Source organism: Aethalodelphis obliquidens, unplaced genomic scaffold (genome assembly GCF_003676395.1).
Source record: "Aethalodelphis obliquidens isolate GAN/ISIS:26980383/991018 unplaced genomic scaffold, ASM367639v1 scaffold62, whole genome shotgun sequence".
Classification (NCBI taxonomy): Eukaryota; Metazoa; Chordata; class Mammalia; order Artiodactyla; family Delphinidae; genus Aethalodelphis; species Aethalodelphis obliquidens.
Window position 1 is genome coordinate 9,617,214 of NW_020838006.1, and position 5,229 is coordinate 9,622,442.

At 54.3% G+C, this 5,229-nt stretch overlaps 1 long non-coding RNA gene across 1 annotated transcript in view; it reads right to left on the reverse strand.

Annotated features, from left to right (window-relative positions):
• LOC113610287 (uncharacterized) overlaps nt 1-4,996 on the reverse strand; it is a 5,799-nt gene extending 803 nt beyond the window's left edge. The window contains exons 1-2 of the long non-coding RNA XR_003429023.1: nt 4,831-4,996; nt 54-194 (exon numbers count right to left, since the gene is read on the reverse strand). This is a non-coding gene — a long non-coding RNA (uncharacterized LOC113610287). The remainder of the gene's footprint in view (nt 1-53; nt 195-4,830) is intronic.
• Between the last annotated feature and the right edge of the window lie 233 nt (nt 4,997-5,229).

The window sequence follows — 5,229 nt, forward strand, 5'->3', positions numbered from 1 at the left end:
AGAGGCCCGCGTACTGCAAAAAAAAAAAAAAAAAAAAAAAAAAGATACGATACCTCTGAAATGAGTAAAGAGACACAGTGAACACTTCCTCATCTTCTTAGGTGGAGACACGTGTCTCTCTGCTTTTTGAAAAATGACAAACCTTCCTCTTAGACAAACATCTCATTGTGTCCCGTGGTCTCCTGCAGGCACATCTGTTGAGAGTGAGAGGGTTGGGTCAGCACCAAGCATCTTTATGTATCCAGCAGGCGTCTGGATGGGAGGCTGGGTCCCATCAGGACAACGTCTGCTTTGAGATGGACCTCTTCTTGCCCTATTCGTGAACTGCTCAGGGAGGCCCGGCCACCAGCTCTCAGCAGTCTTCACGTCTGGCCTTGGCAGGGTGCCTGACTCACATATGTGAACACACCCTGCAGAGCCTTGAATGGTCTTCATCTTCCTCACAGGTAGAATAATGGGGTCAGATTTGATCATGGAGTTGTGAAGAGTGTTCCAGGGAGCATCACCTTCAGAGGGGTAGGAGGTGAGGCTTGGGGAGTGCTATTAGACACTGGAAAACAGGCTCCTCGTCCACAGGACCTCTCCAGGGCTTTAACGTGCTGAAGGGGGAGGCAGGATGCTTATATGGATTAAGAGCCGAACCCTGGAGTCACACAGTGATTCGGGCATTCATTAGCTGTGTGACCTTGGGCAAATGACCCAACCTCTCTGAGCCTTAGTTTGCTCACCTCTAAAATGAGAGTAACAAGAGTACCTCCCTTCCCAGTGAGGCTGGGAGGCTTCAATGTGTCAAAGTGGGGCTAGTCAATTACCATTCTGTGACTCACAGCTTGGCCTTGGCCCTTGTGGGAGCTCAGAAAGCACAGCAAATTGTGCCCTGTTGGATATGAAGGAGTTTTCCAGGGACAGGGGAAGGGGGAGGGAATCCAAGGCAAAGAGAAAAGCAGGCACAAAAGCATGGAGGCACGACTGGCCGTGCTGGCCTCGAGAACTGCTGAGATGCAGACGTGTGGGTGACTCAGGCACGGTGAGTGGGGGAGGGAAGGAGGCAGCAAGGGAGCAGCTGGAGAGGGGGCTGGGCCACAGCAAAGTCACTGGGAGTCACAGAACAGCTCTGGAGAGCACCCGGCCACTGCCACGAGTAATGGAGGAGAGCAATGAAGGTGCTATGTGCATGGGGAGGAGGGGCCAGCTGGACACGACCCTTCTCTCCCCCAGCCTCGTGGCTAAGAAGGCCCTCTCTCCTGCAGGGGATGTGAAAGGAGACCTCCTGAGGCCGGCAGTCAGGCTCAGGAGAGCTGAGAGGGCTCTCAGCCAGCCAGGGGAGCCCCGGGGAACTGGGGCAGGTGAGCATCGCACTTGAAGCTATGCACGGGGAGAGGGTGCAGGCAGCAAACAGACTGTTTTGAACTAGGAATTAGATTCACGTGGCGTAAGATACAAAAATGTCATGGGACCAAAAGGCAGAAGAGGTAACATGAAGGGGTGGGAGCAACCTCTGGGCCAGTTTCCTTTCCTAATAAGTAAAATAAAACTAGGCCCCCAAAGTGAGGTCAAGCCTTTCTCCTTGGGACCAAGAGAATGGACAGATGCTCCTGAATTTGAAGAGCACCAGCCTGCGTGAAGTCAGGAAGGAACCACGCAGGCAGAGAGCAGTCAAGCCCCAGGTCTGGAAGCAGTGGGAGGAGTTTCAACTCCCCCTCCGGGAATTGCAGCTCACCCTGGCTGCTCTTACTCCAAAAACTTAGGAAAGGAAAAAAAGTAGGAAAGAATTAAGATTCCACACCTGGCAGTTTTAACTTACAAAAAAGGTATTTATTTACCTAATTTTCCTTCTCTTGCCATAATCCAGAAGCATGACGCTGATGGCCTGACATATCAGTGTGAAGTTGTCAAAAGCCCCACCAGTCACTGATTCCAAAATTCCATGGCTTGCCTTTGTTAGGCAACAGGACTGCAGTTACAGCATGGTTTCAAGTCCACACAGGAAGCCCACCAACCCCAGGGTCTCCCACACCTGTCATGGCTCACTGGGTGGGTTGTGGAGCGTGAGAATCAACAGCACCGAGCAGACGGACCGAGAAGGCTTCGGGCAGAACACTGCTGCGAAGCCGGAGCTGTCCACCCGCAAGGCTGCTCGGTCACAGGCCTGGTTCCCTGGGAAGCATCTCTCTTTGGCCGAGGGTCAGAAGGCTGCACACCCAGATCGCCCTGAGAAGCAGTCCCCACACGCCAACCCGAGCCTGAGCCGCCATCACTGTCTTTCCAGCGGGTCCGCCCAGCCCGCTGGTGCTACTGCTGCTTGTGTGGAAGAGCCTTCCTGGGTGGTGGGAGCTCCCTGTGGATCAGGGTGAGTCCGCAGAGGATGAGGAAGACTCCTCCCCACCACGAGACCTCCTGGCACTCTCCATACAACACAAAATCCAGGAAGGCCTGCAGGACAGAGACAGCTGTGAGGCTGGGCAGGCACATGCCCACAGGATGCGACCACGGTGGGTGGGCACCACCTGACTCCCCTGTGGCTGAGTGCCCTCCTAGGGTGGGAGGAAAGGTCTGGCGCTGGAAGTCTTGGGCCTGAAACCCATCTGTTACCTTCAGCGTATCTCACCTGGAGAAGTGGGGAGGGTACCTCCTCACAGCATCGGACCCAGCAAAGTGCACAAGAAAGCCCAGCAGAGGCCGGCAGCCAGGCCCAGCACACAACTGGTCCACCAAGTCCTCCCTGCCTGGACTGCAGGGCTGAGTGGCTCAGCCCCACCTGGGAGAGAAGAACCTCGACCCTCCACATCTCCTGCCTGAGTTCACAGACCCCTGAGGAGCAGCAATCAAGTAGGCTTTTGACAGTTGGACTTCATCCCCATCTAACTTGAGAATTCCTCCAAGTTAGAGATTAGAGGGGCAGCCACCAGGAGTCAAGACACAGCCCAACCTCTGCTTCAGTTCCTGGCCTTCTCCTATGTAGAAGCAGGGGTTGCCCAAGGACAACCCACCCAGAACCCTCCCAGAGCCCAGGTTTGGGACAGAGAAACTGTACGTTCAGGCTACTCACCGAGCTGAGGATATTTGAAAAAGTCACTGTGACAGATGCAATGGCTGAAGACATGGAGAAACTGAGGCCCCGGCTAAAGAACGTCCACATCAGAGAATTGGTGGTGGCCATCACAATAATGCCTAAGACGCAGAAGCCCACGTTCACCTGCAGGAGAAAGTGTCACTGCAGCCACGGCCAGCCCTGGGCAGCATGACCGGCAGACCCCCTCACAGCAGCCAGGGTCATGGTTACTGCTGGCAGCCGGGCCACCACAGCCTGGGGGTCCTCAGAGCTTTCCTGCACAGGGCTTCACTTAACCCTCAGCAGGGCGCACACCCACTTTACACCTGAAACAACCTCAGAGAAGACCCATACTTGGCCATCTTGCCAGCCATGTGACCTTGGGCCGAGGTCAAATGCGAATTCCTATCCAGTTATTTTCTATTGAACACCAGTCTCTTACTGCCCCCACAGTGACCAAGGCTTGAAGTTCAATCCCGGAGGGCCAAGTACTTATTACTCGATATGAGGGATGAGTAAATCAGGGGCAGAGTCCTCACTTCCCGGGAGCAGGTAAAGCATGTGTAAGTCCTGTCTCCCCGCCAGGCTGTGAAGGCTGCATCCCACTCAGGCCGGTCCCATCGGGCATTCTTGAGCTTCTACTCTGAGCCAGGCCCTCTGCGAATTGTTTTAAGTACATTTGCATTTGTTCCTTAACTTCATTTTACAGATAAAAATCCCGAGGCATTAAGTAACTTGCCTAAAGTGCCACAGTTGGGGGGAGCCGCCAGGATTCAAGCCCAGGCAGTGTGGCTCCTGGCTCTGAACCAGGACACAGCCATTCCTGGGGAAACCACACCCGGGACTATTTGAAGGGCGACCCCAAGCATCACGTGGAGAACTTGCAGATTTCTTTCTTTTTTAAAGGAGAGCCTTGAGAGAAGAGAGGACCTTCAGAAGCCTCCTACACAAAGGATAGGCAGACCCCTTGCTTGGTTTTGAGTTTTAAACCTGCCTGCAGACAGAGCTGCTTCCTCTGGGGATGGTGTCCATCTAAACCTAATACTCTCATTTCTCGTTAACAGTTTCCCAGCAACTGAATATATAGTGTCTTGAGGAAAGAGTGTCTCTGCACGATTTACACAGAAGCACTGTATATGCCAGTGCCAGCCTGCTTACGTAAAGGCTTATGAAGGCCCGCTGCACAACTGAGAAGACTAGAAAAACCTCATGGCTCACAGTCACTCATCTTACTTTGGACCACTTACTCCAAGAATTACAGCCAGCAGGATACCAACCGCAAGCATGGCAGCTCCCACTGGGTTAGCCCTAAACAGGCTTACACCTAAAGAATCAGCCTGTCTACTGATTCTTAGGTCAGGGCCTAACCCTGGGTTGCAGATGCAATGAAACCTCTTTAACAAGCAGAAGTTGGCCTATGACTCGGGATGGAAGCGGCAAAGACGTACACCTTAGCAGACATGGGGAGGTAGTTCAGGAGTTCTCAGCATTGGGGGGAATGTCCAGAACATTTCTCTCAGTCAAAATGAGAGATAGAGAAGACTTCCCTGGTGGTCCAGTGGCTAAAACTCTCCCAATGCAGGGGGCCTGGGTTCAATCCCTGGCCCCGGGAACTAGCTCCCACGTGCCCCAACTAAAAAGATCCCACGCGCCCCAACTAAAAAGATCCCACGTGCCCCAACTAAGTCCCGGCATGGCCAAATAAATAAATATATATTTTTTAAAAAAGGTAGAGAGTGGATGTAGGAGGTGTGCATCTTCCCCAAAAGCGAACTAACCCAATCGGAGAACGGATTTTAGGTGTCCCCAAATGCGGCGCCGCAGCGAGTTGGCCTGGGGAGGCGGATGGAAGCTGGCGGAGGCGTCGGTGCAGGCGGCTGCGCACACACTGCCCCTCTCGGCCTGCGGCATCCCACCATGGAGCCCGCTGCGCCAGCCACGGACCCCCGGAAGAACACACTCCGCGTAGGACTGCGGCCTCACGTGACGCGACGCTCACGTGGGTGCGGTGGCCAATAGAGGCTCCCCGAGGGCCTAGAGGGGCGGGGCCGCCGGCAGAGTCCTAGGCCACCTTCTCCCGGCGTTGGCTCCTTTGCGCGTTAGGTTTAGGCTTTCCCTGGCGCAGTCCTGGACCGCTGTCCAAGGCTGACAGTGGCGGTGGTACTGTGGTTGCTGAT